At 53.2% G+C, this 18,508-nt stretch overlaps 1 protein-coding gene and 1 long non-coding RNA gene across 2 annotated transcripts in view; one reads left to right on the top strand and one right to left on the bottom strand.

Annotated features, from left to right (window-relative positions):
• The window catches only part of ciita (class II, major histocompatibility complex, transactivator), a 119,707-nt gene extending 117,194 nt beyond the window's left edge, over positions 1 to 2,513 (bottom strand). Inside the window, 1 exon segment of the mRNA XM_072481718.1 lies at positions 2,245 to 2,513. The gene's annotated coding sequence lies outside the window, so the exon portion shown is untranslated.
• Positions 1,452 to 18,014, top strand: LOC140394446 (uncharacterized). The gene is made up of 2 exons (XR_011935883.1): positions 1,452 to 1,531; positions 16,548 to 18,014. It is a non-coding gene; the product is annotated as an uncharacterized lncRNA (long non-coding RNA).
• The last annotated feature ends 494 nt before the right edge of the window (positions 18,015 to 18,508 follow it).

Raw genomic sequence — 18,508 nt, 5'->3', positions numbered from 1 at the left:
TATCCCCATAACCCAGCCACCCAACCCAACACTAAGGGCAATTTTGGACACTATGGGCAATTTAGCATTGCCAATCCACCTAACCCGCACATTTTTGGACTGTGGGAGGAAACCGGAGCACCCGGAGGAAACCCACGCACACACGGGGAGGATGTGCAGACTCCGCACAGACAGTGACCCAAGCCGGAATCGAACCTGGGACCCTGGAGCTGTGAAGCATTTGTGCTATCCACAATGCTACCGTGCTGCCCCACGGAATTCTAAGAATAGTGGTGAGTTTTCAACAACAGGATTACCATTGACCGAAAACCTAACTGTGCCAACCACATGAATTCTGTGACTCGGGGAGCAGGTTGGGAGCTGGAACCTCCTGACCCCATCCCCCCCCCCCCCCCCAACCCCAATCTTGCAAGGCGCAAGTCAGGAATGTGATGGAATATCCTCCATGTATGAGTACAGCTGTATACAGCCTGTATGAGTACAGCTCCAACAACACTCAAAGCTGACACCAGTTTGCTGAATGAACACCGCGGCCAACACATAAAACATTCATTCCTTCCACCACTGACATAGTGGCAGCAGTTTGCACCACCTACAAGATGCACTGCAATAACTTGTCGAAGTTCCTTCGACAGCTCCTTCCAAACCCGTAACGCCTACCACCCAGATGCCAAGGGCGGCTGATATCTGGGAACACCACCACCGGGAAGTTCCCCTCCAAGCCACACGCCATCCTGACTTGGGAATATATCACAGTGCGCTTCACTATGGCTGGGTCAAAAAACTGAACCCCCCCACCCTACCACACTGTGAGCGGGACCCGCATCACGTGGATTACAGTCATTCAGAGAGACCATTCATCCGAGGGCAATTCCAGACAGGCCACAAATTCCGGGCAAAATGAATAAAAATGTGACGGGTTCACCAAGGAAAGTGCTTTCTCAATCTTCTGTCATCTAGTCATTACAGAAACACACATCAAAGTCACACAGGCCACAGTTTATGTCTCAGTGGGTGGGTTTTGAATGAGTTAAACTCTTGCCCTATATTCAGAGTCAGAATTTGAGGGCTTTTCACGGTAACTTCATTGCAGTGTTAATATAAACTTACTTGTGACAACAATAACGATTATTATTATTATTAGCATATAAAACGCAGGCCAGGCAAATTTAGAAACCATCCATTTCAGCCCCAAATTTGTTTTGAGCTTCCTTGTTGGAAAGATAGAAGCCAATGAGTGGATACTGGAATCCGAAACAGAATTATTGCAAAGGTGCCTTCCATGCGGGAAGAACTCTGCCATCAGACAAGAACTCGATATGCCACAAAGGGACAGAACCCACGCAGTGAACACGCCCTTCAAACTTCCCCCAGCCTGTGTGGCTGTGTTTACACCTCCTCCATCCAGGAGACGGCGCCAGCAACAGTGTCTCAGCTCCCTGACATTGACTTTCCGTTTCTTGGAAATCATCGCCATGCAGTTTACAGGAACCGCCAGGTGTTTGAAACACTACCCCAGCCGCCAGTCCAGGTAGATTGGAGACCCCCCCCCCCCCCCCCCCCCCACACACACACACACACCTCTTATTGAAACATTAACTTGTCCTCCGCATTTTGCCCCACAATTGTTAACTTTTTGCACCGGCCAAGATAAAACTGCTAAAGACAGATTGGGTAGCGAGGTTCATTGGAGAGGGCTGCAACATCTGTGTGTGTGTGTGTTGCGCGGGGATAGATGCAGGCGCTCTCTTAGCTGAAGGGATATTATTTACAATTACTGCAAATATTCAATTGTATTAAAACAGGTTGGCCACAATTGTTACAAATGATACCTCGGATGCTGAACTCTGTGCGCCCGTCTTTCCCACCTTGATGCTGCGATCTCTCTGTCTCTCACTTTCGCTCGCTCTCTCTGTCCCTCTTGTTTAAGGGGAGCTGGACATGTTCACTGCTACTTTCCAATGTGCTGGACATGGCAAACCCACTCCAAGCCGAATAAAAGCGCTGAAAATGCTGCCTGCCCTCCAGCGAACAGCAAACTCCAGCCAATAAAGTTGTTTAATTCTCATTTCGGGGTTTTTGTTTCTCCACAAACTGCAGTGAAGTGCAGACGGCAGTCAGGGTGCTGTAGATTTGCGTTCGGGCAGTGTTTGCCGCTCTCACCCAGTGCTCTCCTCGCCCACCCTTTCACAGATTGAACAAGACAAAAAACATCGACGGCAGCACAGCCGCCTGTCCACTCACCTCCTGTGCGGTCAGAACCACCTCAAAGCCCACATTGTAGAGAAGAGCAAAGCCCAGGATGGCTGGGAGATTTGGACAGCACGCGCACACTGTGACTGGGGAGGTGCAGGAGTGCAGTCTAAACACACACTGACTGGGGTGGTGCACTTTACACACACACCCACACACTGACTGGGGAGGTGCAGGAGTGCAGTCTAAACACACACTGACTGGGGTGGTGCACTTTACACACACACCCACACACTGACTGGGGAGGTGCAGGAGTGCAGTCTAAACACACACATTGGCTGGGGAGGTACACTTTACACGCACCTAAGAAGCGAGAATCTTACCGCCGCTCCCTCTGGGGTTTTTTTTCATCACCTTCAGCAGCAAAGCCACAAGGAACAGTTAATGTGGGGAAACCCCTCCACGCTGCCTCTGCGCTCTCATGCGCTCTCTTTCTCTGAGAACTCTCTCTCCGCACACACTCTGCACACTGCACTTTCACTGCACACATTCTGCTCTCTCTCTGCACTCTCTCCGCACACACTCTGCGCTCTCTCTGCACTCTCTCTGCGCACACTCTGCGCTCTCTCTGCACACTGCACTCTCTCCGCACACATTCTGCTCTCTCTCTCTGCACACACTCTGCGCTCTCTCTGCACTCTCTCCACACACATTCTGCTCTCTGCACTCTCTGCACACACTCTGCACTCGCTCTGCACACTGCTCTCTCTCTGCACTCTCTCTCTGCACACACTCTGCTCTCTCTCTGCACTCTCTGCACACACTGCACTCTCTGTGCTCTCTGCACACTGCGCTCTCTCTGTGCTCTCTCTGCACACACTCTGCTCTCTGCACACACTCTGCGCTCTCTCTCTGTGCTCTCTCTGCACACTGCTCTCTGTGCTCTCTCTGCACACACTGCGCTCTCTGTGCTCTCTCTCTCTGCACGCTGCGCTCTGTGCTCTCTCTGCACACACACTGCTCTCTGTGCTCTCTCTGCGCTCTCTGCGCACACTCTGCGCTCTCTCTCTGTGCTCTCTCTACACACACGCTCTGCTCTCTCTGCACACACTGCGCTCTCTGTGCTGTCTCTGCACACACTCTGCGCTCTCTCTCTGCTCTCTCCGCACATAATCTGTGCTCTCTGCACACTCTGCACTCTCTCTGCTCTCTCTGTGTGCTCTCTCCGCACACTCTGCGCTCTCTCTGCAAACACTCTGTGCTCTCTCTGTGCTCTCTCTGCACACACTCTGCCCTCTCTCTGCACACACTCTGCGCTCTCACTCCGCACACACTCTGTGCTCTCTGTGGTCTCTCCACACACACTCTGCACACACTCTCCGCATACATTCTGCGCTCTCTCTGCACACTGCGCACTCTCTCTGTACACACTCTGCTCTCTCTCTCTCTGCCCCTCCGCACACTCTCTGCGCTCTCTCTCTGCACACACTCTGCTCTCTCTCCGCACACACTCTGCACTCTCTGTGTGCTCTCTCCGCACACACTCTGCACTCTCTCTCTGTGCTCTCTCTGCACACACTCTGCGCTCTCACTCTGCACACACTCTGCTCTCTCTCTCTGCGCACGCTGTGCTCTCTCCGCAAACACTCTGCGCTCTCTCTCTGTGCTCTCTCTGCACACATTCTGCTCTCTCTCTGCACACAATGTGCTCTCTCCGCACACACTCTGCTCTCGCTCTACACATACTTTGCTCTCTCTCTGCAGTCTCTCTCTGCACACACTCTGCGCTCTCTGCACACTGCGCTCTCTCTCGCTCTGTGCTCTCTCTCTGTGCTCTCTCTGCACACACTCTGCTCTCTCTGCACACACTCTGTGCTCTCTCTCTGCACACACACTGCGCTCTCTCTGTGTGCTATCTCTGCACACATTCTGCGCTCTCGCTCTGCGCTCTCTCTCTCTGCACACACTCTGCTCTCTCTCTGCACACACTCTGCGCTCTCTCTGTGCTCTCTCTGCACACACTCTGCACGCTCTCTCTGTGCTCTCTCCGCACACACTCTGTGCTCTCCACACACACTCTGTGCTCTCTCTGCACACACTCTGTGCTCTCTCTCTGTGCTCTCTCCGCACACACTCTGCGCTCTCTCTCTGTGCTCTCTCTGCACACACTCTGCCCTCTCTCCGCACATACTCTGGACTCTCTCTCTGTGCTCTCTCTGCACACACTCTGCGCTCTCACTCTGCACACACTCTGCTCTCTCTCTGTGCACACACTGTGCTCTCTCCGCAAACACTCTGCGCTCTCTGTGCTCTCTCTGCACACATTCTGCTCTCTCTGCACACACTCTGCTCTCTCTCTGCACACACTCTGCTCTCTCTCTGCACTCTCTCTCTGCACACACTCTGCGCTCTCTGTGCTCTCTCTCTGCACACTGCACTCTCTCTCTCTGTGCTCTCTCTCTGTGCTCTCTCTGCACACACTCTGCTCTCTCTGCACTCTGCACACACTGCACTCTCTCTCTGTGGTCTCTCTGCACACACTCTGTGCTCTCTCTCTGCACACACTCTGCGCTCTCTCTCTCTATGGTCTCTCTGCACTCACTCTGCGCTCTCTCTCTGTGCTCTCTCTGCACACACTCTGCGCTCTCTCTGCACACACTCTGCACTCTCTCTGTGCTCTCTCCGCACACATTCTGCGCTCTCTCTCTGTGCTCTCTCCGCACACACTGTGCGCTCTCTCTCTGCACACACTCTGTGCTCTCTCTGCACACACTCTGCGCTCTCTCTCTGCACACACACTGCTCTCTGTGCTCTCTCTGCGCTCTCTGCGCACACTTTGCGCTCTCTGTGCTCTCTCTGCACACATTCTGCACTCTCTCTCTGCACACACTCTGCACTCTCTCTCTGCACTCTCTGCAAACACTCTGCGCTCTCTCTCTGCTCTCTCTGCACACAATCTGCTCTCTCTCTGCACACACTCTGCTCTCTCTCTGCACTCTCTCTCTGCACACACTCTGCGCTCTCTGTGCTCTCTCTCTGCACACTGCACTCTCTCTCTGCACACACTCTGCTCTCTCTGCACTCTGCACACACTGCGCTCTCTCTCTGTGGTCTCTCTGCACTCACTCTGCGCTCTCTCTCTGTGCTCTCTCTGCACACACTCTGTGCTCTCTCTGTGCTCTCTCTGCACACACTCTGCACTCTCTCTGTGCTCTCTCCGCACACACTCTGCACTCTCTCTCTGTGCTCTCTCTGCACACACTCTGCGCTCTCACTCTGCACACACTCTGCTCTCTCTCTCTGCGCACGCTGTGCTCTCTCCGCAAACACTCTGCGCTCTCTCTCTGTGCTCTCTCTGCACACATTCTGCTCTCTCTCTGCACACAATGTGCTCTCTCCGCACACACTCTGCTCTCGCTCTACACATACTTTGCTCTCTCTCTGCAGTCTCTCTCTGCACACACTCTGCGCTCTCTGTGCTCTCTGCACACTGCGCTCTCTCTCGCTCTGTGCTCTCTCTCTGTGCTCTCTCTGCACACACTCTGCTCTCTCTGCACACACTCTGTGCTCTCTCTCTGCACACACACTGCGCTCTCTCTGTGTGCTATCTCTGCACACATTCTGCGCTCTCGCTCTGCGCTCTCTCTCTCTGCACACACTCTGCTCTCTCTCTGCACACACTCTGCGCTCTCTCTGTGCTCTCTCTGCACACACTCTGCACGCTCTCTCTGTGCTCTCTCCGCACACACTCTGTGCTCTCCACACACACTCTGTGCTCTCTCTGCACACACTCTGTGCTCTCTCTCTGTGCTCTCTCCGCACACACTCTGCGCTCTCTCTCTGTGCTCTCTCTGCACACACTCTGCCCTCTCTCCGCACATACTCTGGACTCTCTCTCTGTGCTCTCTCTGCACACACTCTGCGCTCTCACTCTGCACACACTCTGCTCTCTCTCTGTGCACACACTGTGCTCTCTCCGCAAACACTCTGCGCTCTCTGTGCTCTCTCTGCACACATTCTGCTCTCTCTGCACACACTCTGCTCTCTCTCTGCACACACTCTGCTCTCTCTCTGCACTCTCTCTCTGCACACACTCTGCGCTCTCTGTGCTCTCTCTCTGCACACTGCACTCTCTCTCTCTGTGCTCTCTCTCTGTGCTCTCTCTGCACACACTCTGCTCTCTCTGCACTCTGCACACACTGCACTCTCTCTCTGTGGTCTCTCTGCACACACTCTGTGCTCTCTCTCTGCACACACTCTGCGCTCTCTCTCTCTATGGTCTCTCTGCACTCACTCTGCGCTCTCTCTCTGTGCTCTCTCTGCACACACTCTGCGCTCTCTCTGCACACACTCTGCGCTCTCTCTGTGCTCTCTCCGCACACACTCTGCTCTCTCTCCACACACATTCTGCGCTCTCTCTCTGTGCTCTCTCCGCACACACTGTGCGCTCTCTCTCTGCACACACTCTGTGCTCTCTCTGTGCTCTCTCTGCACACACTCTGCGCTCTCTCTCTGCACACACACTGCTCTCTGTGCTCTCTCTGCGCTCTCTGCGCACACTTTGCGCTCTCTGTGCTCTCTCTGCACACATTCTGCACTCTCTCTCTGCACACACTCTGCACTCTCTCTCTGCACTCTCTGCAAACACTCTGCGCTCTCTCTCTGCTCTCTCTGCACACAATCTGCTCTCTCTCCGCACACACTCTGTGCTCTCCACACACACTCTGTGCTCTCTCTGCACACACTCTGTGCTCTCTCCGCACACACTCTGCGCTCTCTCTCTGTGCTCTCTCTGCACACACTCTGCCCTCTCTCCGCACATACTCTGGACTCTCTCTCTGTGCTCTCTCTGCACACACTCTGCGCTCTCACTCTGCACACACTCTGCTCTCTCTCTGTGCACACACTGTGCTCTCTCCGCAAACACTCTGCGCTCTCTGTGCTCTCTCTGCACACATTCTGCTCTCTCTGCACACACTCTGCTCTCTCTCTGCACACACTCTGCTCTCTCTCTGCACTCTCTCTCTGCACACACTCTGCGCTCTCTGTGCTCTCTCTCTGCACACTGCACTCTCTCTCTCTGTGCTCTCTCTCTGTGCTCTCTCTGCACACACTCTGCTCTCTCTGCACTCTGCACACACTGCACTCTCTCTCTGTGGTCTCTCTGCACACACTCTGTGCTCTCTCTCTGCACACACTCTGCGCTCTCTCTCTCTATGGTCTCTCTGCACTCACTCTGCGCTCTCTCTCTGTGCTCTCTCTGCACACACTCTGCGCTCTCTCTGCACACACTCTGCACTCTCTCTGTGCTCTCTCCGCACACACTCTGCTCTCTCTCCACACACATTCTGCGCTCTCTCTCTGTGCTCTCTCCGCACACACTGTGCGCTCTCTCTCTGCACACACTCTGTGCTCTCTCTGTGCTCTCTCTGCACACACTCTGCGCTCTCTCTCTGCACACACACTGCTCTCTGTGCTCTCTCTGCGCTCTCTGCGCACACTTTGCGCTCTCTGTGCTCTCTCTGCACACATTCTGCACTCTCTCTCTGCACACACTCTGCACTCTCTCTCTGCACTCTCTGCAAACACTCTGCGCTCTCTCTCTGCTCTCTCTGCACACAATCTGCTCTCTCTCTGCACACACTCTGCTCTCTCTCTGCACTCTCTCTCTGCACACACTCTGCGCTCTCTGTGCTCTCTCTCTGCACACTGCACTCTCTCTCTGCACACACTCTGCTCTCTCTGCACTCTGCACACACTGCGCTCTCTCTCTGTGGTCTCTCTGCACTCACTCTGCGCTCTCTCTCTGTGCTCTCTCTGCACACACTCTGTGCTCTCTCTGTGCTCTCTCTGCACACACTCTGCACTCTCTCTGTGCTCTCTCCGCACACACTCTGCACTCTCTCTCTGTGCTCTCTCTGCACACACTCTGCGCTCTCACTCTGCACACACTCTGCTCTCTCTCTCTGCGCACGCTGTGCTCTCTCCGCAAACACTCTGCGCTCTCTCTCTGTGCTCTCTCTGCACACATTCTGCTCTCTCTCTGCACACAATGTGCTCTCTCCGCACACACTCTGCTCTCGCTCTACACATACTTTGCTCTCTCTCTGCAGTCTCTCTCTGCACACACTCTGCGCTCTCTGTGCTCTCTGCACACTGCGCTCTCTCTCGCTCTGTGCTCTCTCTCTGTGCTCTCTCTGCACACACTCTGCTCTCTCTGCACACACTCTGTGCTCTCTCTCTGCACACACACTGCGCTCTCTCTGTGTGCTATCTCTGCACACATTCTGCGCTCTCGCTCTGCGCTCTCTCTCTCTGCACACACTCTGCTCTCTCTCTGCACACACTCTGCGCTCTCTCTGTGCTCTCTCTGCACACACTCTGCACGCTCTCTCTGTGCTCTCTCCGCACACACTCTGTGCTCTCCACACACACTCTGTGCTCTCTCTGCACACACTCTGTGCTCTCTCTCTGTGCTCTCTCCGCACACACTCTGCGCTCTCTCTCTGTGCTCTCTCTGCACACACTCTGCCCTCTCTCCGCACATACTCTGGACTCTCTCTCTGTGCTCTCTCTGCACACACTCTGCGCTCTCACTCTGCACACACTCTGCTCTCTCTCTGTGCACACACTGTGCTCTCTCCGCAAACACTCTGCGCTCTCTGTGCTCTCTCCGCACACACTCTGCGCTCTCTCTGCACACACTCTGCGCTCTCTCTGTGCTCTCTCCGCACACACTCTGCTCTCTCTCCACACACATTCTGCGCTCTCTCTCTGTGCTCTCTCCGCACACACTGTGCGCTCTCTCTCTGCACACACTCTGTGCTCTCTCTGTGCTCTCTCTGCACACACTCTGCGCTCTCTCTCTGCACACACACTGCTCTCTGTGCTCTCTCTGCGCTCTCTGCGCACACTTTGCGCTCTCTGTGCTCTCTCTGCACACATTCTGCACTCTCTCTCTGCACACACTCTGCACTCTCTCTCTGCACTCTCTGCAAACACTCTGCGCTCTCTCTCTGCTCTCTCTGCACACAATCTGCTCTCTCTCCGCACACACTCTGTGCTCTCCACACACACTCTGTGCTCTCTCTGCACACACTCTGTGCTCTCTCCGCACACACTCTGCGCTCTCTCTCTGTGCTCTCTCTGCACACACTCTGCCCTCTCTCCGCACATACTCTGGACTCTCTCTCTGTGCTCTCTCTGCACACACTCTGCGCTCTCACTCTGCACACACTCTGCTCTCTCTCTGTGCACACACTGTGCTCTCTCCGCAAACACTCTGCGCTCTCTGTGCTCTCTCTGCACACATTCTGCTCTCTCTGCACACACTCTGCTCTCTCTCTGCACACACTCTGCTCTCTCTCTGCACTCTCTCTCTGCACACACTCTGCGCTCTCTGTGCTCTCTCTCTGCACACTGCACTCTCTCTCTCTGTGCTCTCTCTCTGTGCTCTCTCTGCACACACTCTGCTCTCTCTGCACTCTGCACACACTGCACTCTCTCTCTGTGGTCTCTCTGCACACACTCTGTGCTCTCTCTCTGCACACACTCTGCGCTCTCTCTCTCTATGGTCTCTCTGCACTCACTCTGCGCTCTCTCTCTGTGCTCTCTCTGCACACACTCTGCGCTCTCTCTGCACACACTCTGCACTCTCTCTGTGCTCTCTCCGCACACACTCTGCTCTCTCTCCACACACATTCTGCGCTCTCTCTCTGTGCTCTCTCCGCACACACTGTGCGCTCTCTCTCTGCACACACTCTGTGCTCTCTCTGTGCTCTCTCTGCACACACTCTGCGCTCTCTCTCTGCACACACACTGCTCTCTGTGCTCTCTCTGCGCTCTCTGCGCACACTTTGCGCTCTCTGTGCTCTCTCTGCACACATTCTGCACTCTCTCTCTGCACACACTCTGCACTCTCTCTCTGCACTCTCTGCAAACACTCTGCGCTCTCTCTCTGCTCTCTCTGCACACAATCTGCTCTCTCTCTGCACACACTCTGCTCTCTCTCTGCACTCTCTCTCTGCACACACTCTGCGCTCTCTGTGCTCTCTCTCTGCACACTGCACTCTCTCTCTGCACACACTCTGCTCTCTCTGCACTCTGCACACACTGCGCTCTCTCTCTGTGGTCTCTCTGCACTCACTCTGCGCTCTCTCTCTGTGCTCTCTCTGCACACACTCTGTGCTCTCTCTGTGCTCTCTCTGCACACACTCTGCACTCTCTCTGTGCTCTCTCCGCACACACTCTGCACTCTCTCTCTGTGCTCTCTCTGCACACACTCTGCGCTCTCACTCTGCACACACTCTGCTCTCTCTCTCTGCGCACGCTGTGCTCTCTCCGCAAACACTCTGCGCTCTCTCTCTGTGCTCTCTCTGCACACATTCTGCTCTCTCTCTGCACACAATGTGCTCTCTCCGCACACACTCTGCTCTCGCTCTACACATACTTTGCTCTCTCTCTGCAGTCTCTCTCTGCACACACTCTGCGCTCTCTGTGCTCTCTGCACACTGCGCTCTCTCTCGCTCTGTGCTCTCTCTCTGTGCTCTCTCTGCACACACTCTGCTCTCTCTGCACACACTCTGTGCTCTCTCTCTGCACACACACTGCGCTCTCTCTGTGTGCTATCTCTGCACACATTCTGCGCTCTCGCTCTGCGCTCTCTCTCTCTGCACACACTCTGCTCTCTCTCTGCACACACTCTGCGCTCTCTCTGTGCTCTCTCTGCACACACTCTGCACGCTCTCTCTGTGCTCTCTCCGCACACACTCTGTGCTCTCCACACACACTCTGTGCTCTCTCTGCACACACTCTGTGCTCTCTCTCTGTGCTCTCTCCGCACACACTCTGCGCTCTCTCTCTGTGCTCTCTCTGCACACACTCTGCCCTCTCTCCGCACATACTCTGGACTCTCTCTCTGTGCTCTCTCTGCACACACTCTGCGCTCTCACTCTGCACACACTCTGCTCTCTCTCTGTGCACACACTGTGCTCTCTCCGCAAACACTCTGCGCTCTCTGTGCTCTCTCTGCACACATTCTGCTCTCTCTGCACACACTCTGCTCTCTCTCTGCACACACTCTGCTCTCTCTCTGCACTCTCTCTCTGCACACACTCTGCGCTCTCTGTGCTCTCTCTCTGCACACTGCACTCTCTCTCTCTGTGCTCTCTCTCTGTGCTCTCTCTGCACACACTCTGCTCTCTCTGCACTCTGCACACACTGCACTCTCTCTCTGTGGTCTCTCTGCACACACTCTGTGCTCTCTCTCTGCACACACTCTGCGCTCTCTCTCTCTATGGTCTCTCTGCACTCACTCTGCGCTCTCTCTCTGTGCTCTCTCTGCACACACTCTGCGCTCTCTCTGCACACACTCTGCACTCTCTCTGTGCTCTCTCCGCACACACTCTGCTCTCTCTCCACACACATTCTGCGCTCTCTCTCTGTGCTCTCTCCGCACACACTGTGCGCTCTCTCTCTGCACACACTCTGTGCTCTCTCTGTGCTCTCTCTGCACACACTCTGCGCTCTCTCTCTGCACACACACTGCTCTCTGTGCTCTCTCTGCGCTCTCTGCGCACACTTTGCGCTCTCTGTGCTCTCTCTGCACACATTCTGCACTCTCTCTCTGCACACACTCTGCACTCTCTCTCTGCACTCTCTGCAAACACTCTGCGCTCTCTCTCTGCTCTCTCTGCACACAATCTGCTCTCTCTCTGCACACACTCTGCTCTCTCTCTGCACTCTCTCTCTGCACACACTCTGCGCTCTCTGTGCTCTCTCTCTGCACACTGCACTCTCTCTCTGCACACACTCTGCTCTCTCTGCACTCTGCACACACTGCGCTCTCTCTCTGTGGTCTCTCTGCACTCACTCTGCGCTCTCTCTCTGTGCTCTCTCTGCACACACTCTGTGCTCTCTCTGTGCTCTCTCTGCACACACTCTGCACTCTCTCTGTGCTCTCTCCGCACACACTCTGCTCTCTCTCCACACACATTCTGCGCTCTCTCTCTGTGCTCTCTCCGCACACACTGTGCGCTCTTTCTCTGCACACATTGTGCTCTCTCTGTGCTCTCTCTGCACACACTCTGCGCTCTCTCTCTCTGCACACACACTGCTCTCTGTGCTCTCTCTGCGCTCTCTGTGCACACTCTGCGCTCTCTCTCTGTGCTCTCTCTGTACACATTCTGCACTTTCTCTCTGCACACACTCTGCGCTCTCTCTCTGCACTCTCTGCACACACACTGCACACTCTCTTTGTGCTCTCTCTGCACACACTCTGTGCTCTCTCTCCACACACACTCTGTGCTCTCTCTGTGCTCTCTCTGCACACACTCTGTGCTCTCGCTCTCTGCTCTCACCGCACACACTCTGCGCTCTCTCTCTGTGCTCTCTCTGCACACACTCTGCCCTCTCTCCGCACACACTCTGGACTCTCTGTGCTCTCTCTGCACACACTCTGCGCTCTCACTCTGCACACACTCTGCTCTCTCTCTGTGCACACACTGTGCTCTCTCCGCAAACACTCTGCGCTCTCTGTGCTCTCTCTGCACACATTCTGCTCTCTTTGCACACACTCTGCTCTCTCTCTGCACACACTCTGCTCTCTCTCTGCACTCTCTCTCTGCACAAACTCTGCACTCTCTGTGCTCTCTCTCTGCACACTGCACTCTCTCTCTGTGCTCTCTCTCTGTGCTCTCTCTGCACACACTCTGCTCTCTCTCTGCACACTCTGCGCACACTCTGCGCTCTCTCTCTCTGCTCTGTCTACACACACGCTCTGCACACACTGCGCTCTCTGTGCTCTCTCTGCACACACTCTGCGCTCTCTCTCTGCTCTCTCCGCACATAATCTGTGCTCTCTCACTGCACATACTCTGCACTTTCTCTGCTCTCTCTCTGTGCTCTCTCCGCACACTCTGCGCTCTCTCTGCAAACACTCTGTGCTCTCTCTCTGTGCTCTCTCTGCACACACTCTGCCCTCTCTCTGCACACACTCTGCGCTCTCTCTCCGCACACACTCTGCGCTCTCTGTGGTCTCTCCACACACACTCTGCACACTCTCTCCGCACACATTCTTCACTCTCTCTGCACACTGCGCACTCTCTGTACACACTCTGCGCTCTCTCTCTGTGCCCTCTCTGCACACGCTCTGTGCTCTCTCTCTGCACACACTCTGCTCTCTCTCCGCACACACTCTGCACTCTCTGTGTGCTCTCTCCGCACACACTCTGCACTCTCTCTCTGTGCTCTCTCTGCACACACTCTTGTGGTCTCACTCTGCACACACTCTGTGCTCTCTCTCTGCACACACACTGCTCTCTGTGCTCTCTCTGCGCTCTCTGCGCACACTCTGCGCTCTCTCTCTGTGCTCTCTCTGCACACATTCTGCACTCTCTCTCTGCACACACTCTGCGCTCTCTCTCTGCACTCTCTGCACACACTCTGCACGCTCTCTCTGTGCTCTCTCCGCACACACTCTGTGCTCTCTCTCCACACACACTCTGTGCTCTCTCTGTGCTCTCTCTGCACACACTCTGGACTCTCTCTCTGTGCTCTCTCTGCACACACTCTGCGCTCTCACTCTGCACACACTCTGCGCTCTCACTCTGCACACACTCTGCTCTCTCTCTGTGCACACACTGTGCTCTCTCCGCAAACACTCTGCGCTCTCTGTGCTCTCTCTGCACACATTCTGCTCTCTCTGCACACACTCTGCTCTCTCTCTGCATACACTCTGCTCTCTCTCTGCACTCTCTCTCTGCACACACTCTGCGCTCTCTGTGCTCTCTCTCTGCACACTGCACTCTCTCTCTCTGTGCTCTCTCTCTGTGCTCTCTCTGCACACACTCTGCTCTCTCTGCACTCTGCACACACTGCGCTCTCTCTCTGTGGTCTCTCTGCACACACTCTGTGCTCTCTCTCTGCACACACTCTGCGCTCTCTGTCTATGGTCTCTCTGCACTCACTCTGCGCTCTCTGTCTGTGCTCTCTCTGAACACACTCTGCGCTCTCTCTGCACACACTCTGTGCTCTCTCCGCACACACTCTGCTCTCTCTCCACACACATTCTGCGCTCTCTCTCTGTGCTCTCTCCGCACACACTGTGCGCTCTCTCTCTGCACACACTCTGTGCTCTCTCTGCACACACTCTGCGCTCTCTCTCTGCACACACACTGCTCTCTGTGCTCTCTCTGCGCACACTCTGCGCTCTCTCTCTGTGCTCTCTCTGCACACATTCTGCACTCTCTCTCTGCACACACTCAGCGCTCTCTCTCTGCACTCTCTGCACACACTCTGCGCTTTCTCTCCGCACACACTCTGCACACACTCTGCTCTCTCTGCACTCTCTCTTTGCACACAATCTGCTCTCTCTCTGCACACACTCTGCACACACTCTGCGCTCTCTCTGCACACACTCTGCGCTCTCTCGCTGCACTCTCTCTCTGCGCACACTCTGCGCTCTCTCTCTGCACTCACTCTCTGCACATACTCTGCCCCCTCCGCACACACTCTGCGCTCTCTCTGCACTCTCTCTCCGCACACACTCTGCGCTCTCTCTCCGCACTCTCTCTCTGCACACACTCTGCACTCTCTGTGTGCACATACTCTGCGCTCTCTCTCTGCACACACTCTGCGCTCTCTCTCCGCACACACTCTGCACTCTCTCTCTGCACACACTCTGCGCTCTCTCTCCGCGCGCACTCTGCCTCAGGTTAAGACGCTTGCACTTTGTACATTTAGACAGAAAGGGACCCCCTCCCTCCTCCCTCCCCCTCCCCCCTCTTCCTCCCCCCTCCCTTGATTAGTATCACAAGTAGGCTTACATTAACATTGCAATGAAGTTACTGTGAAAATTCCCTAGTTGCCACAGTCCGGCCCTGTTTGCGTACACTGAGGGAGAATTCAGAGTGTCCAATTCACCTAACAAGCATGTTGTGCCCTCTGGTCCTGGGCCCTCCCACAAGGGGAGACAACCTCTCAGCATCCACCCTGCCAAGCTTCCTGTGAATCCAATATGTCTCAATAAGGTTGTGTCTCATTGTTCTAAACGCCAATGAGTCCTTCCAAAGAGTCCATGCAGGATATTTGCATGTAGACCGTGGATATAAGCCGTCTTAAATAAATAAAGATCCTGGAGGTTACGAATGAGAAGATAAAACTTGGCATTTTTAAAATTTAGTCAGAAGGGTCTTGCCAATTATTGAGCCCAAGTCTTAACTTTGCTTCACTTTTTTCCCTTTTGGGGAGGGAAAGCAGAGATGATTATCAGTCCCTTTGAACCCCATTGTGAATGCTCCTTCCGTGGTCAAAAAGTTCTGGCGTTGGACGTGATCTTCTGGTCCAGAGGTAGGGGTGCTACCACCGTGCCACAAGACCTCCTACATGCCTCTTCCTAACATCTGGCTATGCAACTGCATTGACATAGACCTTGGAAAAAGCTGCCAATCCAATTTCCACTCGAGGGATTGGCCTGGATTTTATGGCAAGGCTGCCAATGTCACCACCATTATTCTGTAAAACAGACAGCAGTCTCTGCCTTCTATACATTATTTGAACACGGAAATCTGAACATTGCAATCAGTGTTACTCTGCTTCCCCACATGCTGTACGTTTGCAGTCTTTGTTACTGGAATCAGCACAGAAAGAAATCAATATTATGATACAAACTTGGGCTAATAAAGAACTTGCCCATCATTGTTACTCTAGAAACAAATAGAAAAGATAGAGCTGGCAGAATCAGGAGTAACTGAGTTAACACTGTACTGAGTTATATATACGGAACAATCTCTCGGGTCCCGAAAATCTAGTTTTATAAGTGTGGGGTCTCATTCCCTCGGGAATCATAGAATACCTACAGTGCAGAAGGAGGCCATTCAGCCCATCGAGTCAACACCAACCCGCTGAAAGTGCACCCCAGCCAGGCCCCCTCCCCTGCCCTATACCCAACCCCCCCCCGCCGCCCCTTCCCCAAGCTTTGGGTACTAAGGAGAAATTTAGCATGGCCAATCCACCTAATTTACACATCTTTGGACTGTGGAAGGAAACCAGAGCAGCTGGAGGAAACCCACGCACACACGGGGAGAATGTGCAGACTCCGCACAGACAGTCACCCAAGCTCACCCAGGTCCTTGGCGCTATGAGGCAGCAGTGCACCGTCACACCGCGCCGCCCCGGATGTAATCAAAATAAAACATTCAAACATTTGACATTTTTTGCTTAATCCCACAATCGAATCTTTATTTTGCTTCCTGAAAAATCATTTCAATGTAAATTTATATATCCTGATTTTACTTCCTCCTTTGATGTCTGCATGTGTTCGTGAGTGTAATCGCTGCTGCCTTTCCTGCTCACAGATGCCACAGGTACCCTGCAGAGGGTGTTGAATACAACCAGATATCAGAATAGAGGAAAGCTCCTCAGACAAGCCTGCTAAACGTCTTTGGAAATCCATGAAAGCTGAATGACAAAAGCCTTCCCATTGTTCCGCACAGCAAAATCCAGACCAACACGAGATCGAGGGAGAGAATATTAGATCTGTGCAAAAGAAGAATGAACCTGCATTGGCTGCAATGTCTGCTCCCACAGGTTTTATCAAACCAAAAAGCAGAACAGTTTTTTTTTTCAAAAAGGGACTGGAGGAGAGTTTGAATGTTCCATTAGTTGCCAGCTGCAACTTAGTTGATAGCACTCTCACTTCAGAGCTTCACTTGTGTTATCAGGTCTCACCACTGACTGAGTGCAAAATCTAGGCTGATAGTCCAGTGCAGAATTGAGGGAGTGCTGCACTGCAAGCGGTGCGGTCTTTCGAATGAAGGGTTAAACCAAACCAACGCCTGCTCAGGTGGATGAAAACGGGTGGCACGATTTCAAAGAGCAGGGGTACTTCTACCCCCTTGCTCCAGCCGATATTAATTATTGAGGCAACATTCAGGTTATCTGAGGCTCATCAGTTGTGGTTTTTGAACTTACAAACTCATTTAAATGCAATAACCTTTGCCACCTACAACAGAACCAAGTGCATTTTGGATATCGCATGTTGGGACGTCCTGAGGTTGTGAACGTTGGGACAGAAATGCAAGTCTTTTATTTTATTTTATCTGTTTTCCTTGTGGGCCAGTCCATGATAAGCTAAGAATCATAGAATTTACAGTGCACAAGGAGGCCATTCGGTCCATCGAGTCTGCACCGGCTCTTTGAAAGAGCACCCTACCCAAGACCACACCTCCACCCTATCCCCATAACCCAGTAGCCCCACCCAACACTAAGGGCAATTTAGCATGGCCAATCCACCTAACCTGCACATCTTTGGACTGTGGGAGGAAACCGGGGCACCCGGAGGAAACCCACGCACACGGGGAGAAAGTGCAGACTCCGCACAGGCAGTGACCCAAGCCGGGAATCAAACCTGGGACGCTGGAGCTGTGAAAGAATTGGTCTAACCACTGTGCTACTGTGCTGCCCCAGGAATGTAAGTTTTGGGTCCGGAGAAAATAAGTTGATTGTTGGCCTACGGGTTACACTGTAATAAACTGATTACCTGAGCTCAGTGCCAGGCTACGGTATGCAGAGGACTGGGCAAAGCAGTAAGCCGATGAATAGATAAGCAATCTTGATGTTTTACAATAACTTGTGAGCATCGTTTGTGCAAACGGCCAAGTTATTCTGTAATGATTTTGTTAACTCATCTGTAATTGCAGATGTGCCAACGTGGTCGTACTGTGAGTCAATTCAGAGACTGATTATGTAAAAGTGAAACATGTGTGTGCATGCGATGGTTCATAAAAAAAGAGAGTAAACAAATTTGTTTTAAATTCATGAAAGTCTGCTGCTGAATTGTTTAATTGGAATACGCATTCCAAGGGTACGAAAAGGCATACGTCTTCATACAGAACATACCGATTACAGGCAGTAAGAGAGCACTTATTCTGCCCATGACGCTTGTCACAAAGAAGACGGTAGTGGTTGTTGGAGGCCAAGCATCTTAGCCCCAGAATTTACTTGGGGCAGCATTCTAGGCCCAACCTTCTTAACATTATTTAGTTCTATTTGCAAAACTGCAGAACAAAACAATCCATGCCCACATTCAACAAGGTCTGGACATTATTTGGGCCTGGACTGATAGGTGGCAAATAACATTCAGGCTACAACAAAGTGTCAGCTAATGATATCTCCAAGAAGAGAAAATCCAACCACCTCTCTTACCATCACTGAGGCCTCCACCATTGCATCATGGGTGCCACTACTGAGCAGGAACTGATAAATACTGTGGCTACCGGAGTAGGTCAGATGCTGGAAATTCTCAGAGAGTAACTCA

Source organism: Scyliorhinus torazame, chromosome 17 (genome assembly GCF_047496885.1).
Source record: "Scyliorhinus torazame isolate Kashiwa2021f chromosome 17, sScyTor2.1, whole genome shotgun sequence".
Classification (NCBI taxonomy): Eukaryota; Metazoa; Chordata; class Chondrichthyes; order Carcharhiniformes; family Scyliorhinidae; genus Scyliorhinus; species Scyliorhinus torazame.
Note: the sequence above shows the minus strand (reverse complement) of the source record. Positions and strands in the feature narration are given on the sequence as shown.